The following is an 8384-nucleotide window of genomic DNA, read 5'->3' on the forward strand; positions in this document are numbered from 1 at the left end:
TGAATATGTACATAATCCAATCTGTCGACATGTCTATCTTTAGGGATACTCATTTTTAGAGGATGTTCACACCGCATATATAAACATGTGTGGCGTTTGTGCTGGGAAAGTTCCTGGAGCATGTGCTGTGTATTCAGCCAATGGAAGAGTATATTAATGTGAAAAGAGCCTTATAGCGATCATATGCATTCGATGATTGTTGGCCAAATTCACCATCTAATGTATATGGGGCCCTCCCAATTCTCCTCCAGCTTCCACCGCAGTTTGATTTGGCAGTGGCTTCCCCCATTCAGAACACATGCATGGCTCATCTGATTTTGAGGTGGAGGCCACCTCAGAATTCGGTCCAAACATCGGCTAGCCGCGTCTGGATGCCGGTGCAGTGCATACAGTGCACCGGCATCCAGTCGCGGCATTCCGCTCCGGATTAGGCCCAAATCAATAACCCTAGTTGGGAGGGAGTATTGCGCCGCAGATGTCCACAGCTAAATAAGCTGCAGAATCAGCCTGAAGAAAGGGCAGCTTGCTTCTTTTTTCCACGAGCGGTTTGTTCGTTTGAAGTCAATTGGAGGCTTTTTTTCAGCGCTGAAATTCCACACCAAATTCCTCACCATTTTCCTCCGTGTGAATGGACCCTTAGGCCAGGGGCGGATCCAGGGCCGGGCGAGCCGGGCAACCGCCCGGGGCCCCGCGCTTAGCGGGGCCCCGCGGCCCAGCCCTAACAAAATGGTCCCGGTCAGCTCGGCATAGTCGGGCAAGTGCCGGGGCCCCCAGAGCCTCTGGAGGCCCCCCGGCACTTGCCTGTCACGATTTCAGCTCATCGGCGTCCGTCCGCCGATGAGCTGAATCGCGATTAAAGCAGGAGCTGTGAGCTCAGCTCCTGCTTTAAAGCTCCGGCCCGGCTTGCGTGTGTGTGCGTGATGACGTCATCACATCACGCTTACACACGCAAGCCGGGCCGCAGCTAAGCAGGAGCTGAGCTGTCCCAGCTCCTGCATCGCGTATGTGACTGGAGAGAGGAGCGTCGGGGGAACGATGGAAGGTGAGTGATAGAAGGTGAGTGTAAGTGTTTGTTTTGTATTAAATATTAAGGTGGAACATAATGAAGGGGGCCCATGAAACTGGGGGGGGCAAATGAAGGGGAGGGGGGGAACGTCATGACACTGGGGAAGATGAAGGGGGTGGGGAGAGAACGGCATGACACTGGGGACAGAGATGGAGGGGGCCCAAAGAAACTGGGGGGCAAATGAAGGGGAGGGGGGGAACGTCATGACACTGGGGAAGATGAAGGGGGTGGGGAGAGAACGGCATGACACTGGGGACAGAGATGGAGGGGGCCCAAAGAAACTGGGGGGCAAATGAAGGGGAGGGGGGGAACGTCATGACACTGGGGAAGATGAAGGGGGTGGGGAGAGAACGGCATGACACTGGGGACAGAGATGGAGGGGGCCCAATGAAACTGGGGGGCAAATGAAGGGGAGGGGGGAACAGCATGACACTGGGGCAGAGACAGGGGACATTAAACTGTGGGCAGATGAAGGGGGAGAACGTGATGAAACTGGGGACAGAGATGGAGGGGGGACATGAAACTGGGGGCAGATGAAGGGTGTATATGAAACTGGGGGAGAGATGGAGGGAGGGCATATAATTTACGGGTGACTGTAGGAGGATTATACTGTGTGGGAGCACATGATAAATGAATGAGAATGGGTGGAATCAACATAAAAGTGGGTGGAGCCAGATTTGCTGCGGCGCGCAGAGCGCGCCGCACATTTTACCCCTCTTTCTACTCTTTGAAAATTGGGAGGTATGGCGTTAGTGACGCCATACTCCTGCATGACGTCACTCGCTTCATCTGCGACGCACAGTGTCTCGACTCCCCCCGCCTCCTTTACTGAGGCTCTGTCGCCCAAGGGCCCATAAAAACTTGGAGCCGGTCCTGGGTCAGCATGTCCCTACGGACGCCGATGAGCTGAATACATAGGCGTTTAAAGCAGGAGCTGTCACAGCTCAGCTCCTGTTTTAACGCTCGCATCGCGCCTACAATATGTGTATGAGGGAGAGAGCTGCGAGGGAACGAGGAAAGGTGAGTGTGTGTGAGAACAGTATGACGCTGGGGCAGATGGAGGGGGAGAGAACAGTATGACACTGGGGCATATGAAGGGGGGAGAACAGCATGACACTGGGGCAGATGGAGGGGGGGAGAACAGCATGACACTGGGGCAGATGGAGGGGGGGAGAACAGCATGACACTGGGGCAGATGGAGGGGGGGAGAACAGCATGACACTGGGGCAGATAGAGGGGGGAGAACAGCATGACACTGGGGCAGATGAAGGGGGGAGAATGGCATGACACTGGGGCAGAGACGGGGGGACATGAAACTGTGGGCAGATAAAGGGGGAGAATGGCATGAAACTGGGGACAGAGATAGAGGGGGGGGGACATGAAACTAGGGGTAGATGAAGGGTGTATATGAAAATGGGGAGAGATGGAGGGGGGACATATAATTTACGGGTGACTGTAGGAGGATTATACTGTGTGGAATCACATGAAAAATGAATGAGAATGGGCGGAGTCAACATAAAAGTGGGCGGGGCCTAATTTGCTGCGGCGCGTAGGGCCCCGCCAAAGTCAATTGCCCAGGGCCCCGCAAACCCTGGATCCACCACTGCCTTAGGCTGCGTTCACACAGAATTTTTTGGTCATGAATTAGGTCAGGAAACTGACTCAAAATCCTGACCAAAAAAACACCTCACCATACATTCCTATGTAATCTTTTTTTTTTTTTCTTTTTCTGCTAGCAGATTTTCCACTAGCAGAAAAAAGAATGAACATATCCATTCTTCAGGCGGATTCCGCCTCAGGAAATCAATAAAGTCAATGGGAGGCAGAAAAACCTCTAGCGTTTTTTTTGTGTGGTTTTTGGCAAAAAACACCTCAAAAACTCCAGTCAGATTATCCACCTCCCATTGACTTGCATTGATTTTTTTCAGTGGAAACGCCTGAAAAAACACCTAAAAAAACTCCTCAAAAATGCTTCATGAATTTTCCTGAAGCAGATTTTTCCTGACCAAGGTTGTCACCCTACTGCATTGCTTTCAATGCCTGTGAATGGTGCTATTTACATGATCAATATTTTGATGGTCTGTTCTCTGGGACTATCAAAATATGGCATGTATAAGGCTTGAAAAAGCACAAGAAAGGTGCGAAACATATGTTGCCTGTCTTATCTATGCATCTGCTCTCTCCCTGTATCATGTTTTTACAAACATTGGAATAAAGCACTGATTTTGAGAAAAAAAAAAAGACGCCCTGGGTGAGTGCCCCCTACTTTCTTCTCTGATTTTTGCTATCAAAATATAGGTTATGCTTTGTATATGTCTGTTTTCACGAAGCCCTCCTTAGGCTGTGGCCCCACATTGCAGAAAGGCAGCTTTTTTTTTGTTGGAGATTTTTGCTGCGTTTTTTTTAGCCAAAGCCAAAAATGGATACAAATGGGGAGTTGTTATACTTCTACCTTCTGCTCAATCCACTCCTGGCTTTGGCTAAAAAAAAAAAAAAAACGCTGAAAAATCTGCAACAAAAAAAGCTGCGTTTCCACAACGTGGGACCTTAGCCTTAACACTGTAATGTATAAACTATGCATGAAAACGTCCACCCCTCGGGTGCAAAACATTTATGAAAAACAGACGTTGTTTTATACCATGGAGGTGTCGAATGGAGACTTAATTGCGAGTAGATTCAGGACCTGTGTGTTTACAATGTCCACAACATATAGTACTAAGAATGCATTTTATAGTGGGCTATCTTCTAAGGGCTAGTTCACACGTGGCCAAAGGGGCGGATTTTGACAGAAAAAAGAAGCGAGCTGCCCTTTCTCCAGGCGGATTCCACGGCTCGCTGAGCCGCGGCTTCTGCCTGGCAGCTGCAACCTCCGGCGTCGGCCCATTCATTTGAGCCGACTCCAGGGTGGGGGAAGCCGCGACATCGTGGTAGGGGTTTTTTGACCATATTTTGACTTAGCTCCTCGAGTCAAAATCCGCCCCCAGTGTGAACGAGCCCTAACACTTACCATTATTATATTCTGTAAGCAATAAATATGGCCAATTGAGAGTATAGGTTGTATAGTATTGTTTGTTGAAAATCCCTTAAGGCTAAAGCCCCATAGGACGCCCTGCAGCCAAAATGCGCTGCGGGAAGAACTTCAGCGGCAATGCATCACAGTTCTTCCTGCAGCACTTTAGACAGAAAGTTTGCTGAGTTTTCCTCCACAGAATTTCTGTTACAATTATATCTATGGGGAAACCTAAGGCTATAGCCCCACGAGATGAAGTACAGCAAAAAAATGCTGTGGGTAAAAAACACAGCATAAATCCATTGTATATTTTTCCGCAATGTTTTCATTGAGATTTCGCTAAGTTTTTCTCTGCGGACTTTCTGCCCTTATATGGAAAACGGCAGTGTTTCCACAAGTATAAGACTACCTGACAACCCGCCCTCAGTATGTGAGAGCCCGGGACTGTGTGTCTGACGCTGTGATCTATAGTACGGGGGCACCACAAGGTACAGTTCTTGCCCCTTTCCTCTTCACACTGTACACTGCTGACTTTAGGCACAACTCATCCAGCTGTTACTTACAGAAGTACTCCGATGGCTCTGCTATAGTCGGCCTTATCACTGATGGTGACGATAGGGAATAGAGAGACTTACATCGGGATTTTGTTGAATGGTGCCAGCTGAACCACCTCAGGATTAATGCTGGGAAGACCAAGGAGATGGTGGTGGACTTTAGTAAACGGAGAGGTGCTCCGACCCCAGTGGAGATCCAAGGAACATGTATTGAGATAGTCAGGACCTATAAGTATCTGGGCGTGCTCCTCAATAATAAATTAGACTGGGCTGATCACCTGGAGGCGCTGCACAGAAAGGGTCACAGCAGGCTCTACCTGCTCAGGAGGCTGAGAGCCTTCAGAGTCCAGGGGCCACTTCTTAGGGCCTTTTTCAACTCTGTGGTTGCTTCAGCCATCTTTTTCGGTGTAGCCTGCTGGGGGAGCAGTATATCAACCATTGACAGAAATAGACTTAACAGGCTGATCAGGAGGGCCAGCTCTGTCCTGGGGAGCCCTCTGGACCCAGTACAGGTGGTGGGTGACAGAAGGATACTGTCTGTGGTGACCTCCATGCGGGAGAACAAATCCCACCCCATGTATGAGACCTTGATGGCACTTAGCAGCACTGTAAGTGAGCGTCTGCTTCACCCCAAGTGTGAGAAGGAGCGCTATCGCAAGTCCTTCCTTCCAACCATGACCAGGCTGTATAATCTACATCAGACCAAGCGAAGATCACTCCACACAAAAGCTAATGATTATGACGATGACCATGAAGTCTTCCTTCTTCTGTTCCTTAGCTGCTCCTAGTATATCTTCTCTTCTCAGCTTATGTTTGTCTACTTCCGTAATATATTACTGTGTATTATCCTGTATCTGTATTACTATGCTGCTGTAACATACTGAAATGTCCCCACTGTGGGACTATTAAAGGTTTTATCTATTATCTATCTAGAATTGACATGCTGCAATTTTCAAAAACAAAAGCGTTCTCGAACACGTTGCTTTTCTGCTGCAGGTTGTTGTATAGATGGTATTATCCAGAATCCTATTCACTTTGCAGGTATTGTAAAACTGTGCGTTTTCGCAACATGGGGCTTCAGCTTTAACATAAGGCCCCACATTGCAGAAAAGCTGCCTTTTTTGTTGCACATTTTGTGGAGGTTCTTTGAACCAAAGTGAACAGTGAAATATACAGCAAGCGCTTATAATTTTCCCATCTGTTAAATCCATTCCTGACTATGGCACAAATAAATGAAGCAAAATCTGCAACAAAAGTAAGAACTTTTCCATAATGTGAAGCCTTAGCCTTAATGCCCTTTCAGACTAACGATTTTTCTGTCCAAGTGCTGCCTGTAAAAAAAAAAGCAGGCACAAGGTCCTATAACAATGAATGGAGAATTCCAATGTCAGTTTTTATCACGTACCAAGAAAAAATGAGGAAAAAATTGTGGTATTTCTCAATTCATCTCAGCCATGCAAGTCTATGGGTCTTTAAAATAAAACAGACAGCACACGTATGTCATCTGCATGTTGTCCATGTTTCATTCTCTTTTCGCAGATAACTGATGCATCTGTTTTTTCTTTTTTTTGGTAGGTATTCCTATCTCTCTAAGACTCCATTCACATTTGTATTGGAGGCTCTGTTGTATGTCCTATGACATACCTAGTTTTAAGTGAAAGCCACAAAGCAAATGTGAACAGTGACTTATCAATACGTGGACTATCATATCAAACTCTTATCACTTACAATCTATAACACATTCTAGAAAACATCAGAACAGCAGCACACAAACTGGAGACGCTGAATCTCTGCGCTTCCTCAGGAGACGTCTTCTATGCAATTACAATCACATTCCTATTATGTAAACTTGTTTGGACAAGGTCATATACACGCACAGCAGAGAACACGTTCCCTGTTACTAACAATGGATCTATATTGGTTCAGAAACACATAGGAACTCATCTGGAACTCATCTTTACTGTCAGCTTACTGTATTTCAGGAACTAGAAGTCTTAGCTTGTCTATCATGAATGTAGCAGCTGACAAGTTACCTTTATTATTTGGGTGACTACCATTACAGAAATACCAAATGTATCTATGTTTTTATGTTGTTATACTGTGTAGTGGTTACAGCAATCTTTTCCATGTGGAAAGATGTTTTGCCTATCACCAAGAGCTGTTCTTTACATAATTATATGGGGCTGCTCCACTGATTCTGGCATCGTTGGAGATTTTCTCTCTAGCCCCAACCATTCCTGTGCAACCAATGCTGTTAGTTTTGGTGCCTGAAATGCTATTTAGTCTCTCTATTCTCAAGTAGGGTCACGAAGGAAAAAGGACGTGGTTCAGAGCTGTGACATGGAGCAATGAAAGGTGAACAGTGTCAGAGCTCTGAATCAGACCCCTTGTCTGCTCCTGCCTGAATCCACCCACAGCAGAGAGACTGGAATATAAGGCACCAAAAGTAACAGCACTTATTACTCAGGAAAGGTGAGGACTAAAGAAAACACTCCGACTATGCCAGAATCAGTGGAGAAGCAACTTTTAAAAGATGCAAACAGCTGGATGTGGACACTTTAAATGTGTCCCTGCATAGCCTAATACTGGTAGAGATAAACGGTCAATGTCACACTGTGTGGTAACAACCAATACTCAATTTACTCTAGGAGTAATAACAGAATGCAGGGTTAGGGTTCACACTACCATTAATTAATGTCTGTTGCTCTCATCCATCACAGGATAAGAGCAACAGACACTAAATGACAGATGCAGATGGAGTCTCCTCTGTTTGGTGTCCATCTGCATTCACCTCCATGTGTTAAACATGCTGGAAACTTTCTTTCAATAATGGTTTTTACTTTTTTGATGGAGAAATAGTTGTGCATGCGTCACTCTACTACCATTAATGTCCATTGCTCTCATCCTATGATGGATAAGAGCAACGGACTGTAATGACAGCAGTGTTACCATACCCTCATGAGGAAAGACGCTTTGTAATAGTTACATTATGAGGAATACATAAATTTACTAAAGCAGACCGGTCAGCAGGGAAGACAAGTCTAATTCTTTACCATCAGCAGTCTCCTATTAACATATATACTGGGCACAGAATATTATCTGGTGACAAACATGGCGGAATCAGTGAGAAAAACTTAATTCTGGTCCATGAATGAATATTAAGATGCTTCCGTCACCACCTAGACTCTAGATTGTTGGATGATCCTGAAGGTTGAATGTCTGTGTCCAGTTACTCTACCATGTATTTCAACCCTCTACAAGATAATCCTACAGAACATCTCACCTGTGCAGTGTAATGTAGGCCGGCTACAGCCGGAGGCAGAGGCAGGTACGGTGTAGATGTTGACAGTCAGACTCAACAGGTATATTACTGCTTATTGATCCCCACTTACCTGATGTTGTAGGTAATCCACACAACGTGAAGGCGCTCTCTTCTAGAATACAGCAGTCACATTACCCAGCAGCTTCCATCACATTCTCAGGCGTCCTGCACACTTCTTTCTGAGTGGTTTAATAGGCGGCCTGCCTTGTGTGTCAGCTAGGCAGACTCGCACCTCCACACCTATGCAGGTAATGTGTTAGAAGCCCCTCCCTTGTCATCACTCCGCACAGCTTGTACGCATCCTGGCTGGGCTGTCATATCCAAAGGGCTGGGCACACATCTCTTGACCTTGTCATACAGCCCTCAAACCAGTTTTTCCAATTGGTAAAGCCACCTCTTCTGTATGGGAATAATGTGGGATGTAAGCTGTAG

The 8384-nt window shown here is 46.5% G+C and overlaps 1 protein-coding gene across 1 annotated transcript in view; it reads right to left on the minus strand.

Annotated features, from left to right (window-relative positions):
• The window catches only part of LOC142216502 (aldehyde oxidase-like), a 91050-nt gene extending 82903 nt beyond the window's left edge, over positions 1-8147 (minus strand). Inside the window, exon 1 of the mRNA XM_075284376.1 lies at positions 8023-8147. The gene's annotated coding sequence lies outside the window, so the exon portion shown is untranslated. The remainder of the gene's footprint in view (positions 1-8022) is intronic.
• Between the last annotated feature and the right edge of the window lie 237 nt (positions 8148-8384).

This window comes from Leptodactylus fuscus, chromosome 8 (assembly GCF_031893055.1).
Source record: "Leptodactylus fuscus isolate aLepFus1 chromosome 8, aLepFus1.hap2, whole genome shotgun sequence".
In the NCBI taxonomy this organism is placed as follows: domain Eukaryota; kingdom Metazoa; phylum Chordata; class Amphibia; order Anura; family Leptodactylidae; genus Leptodactylus; species Leptodactylus fuscus.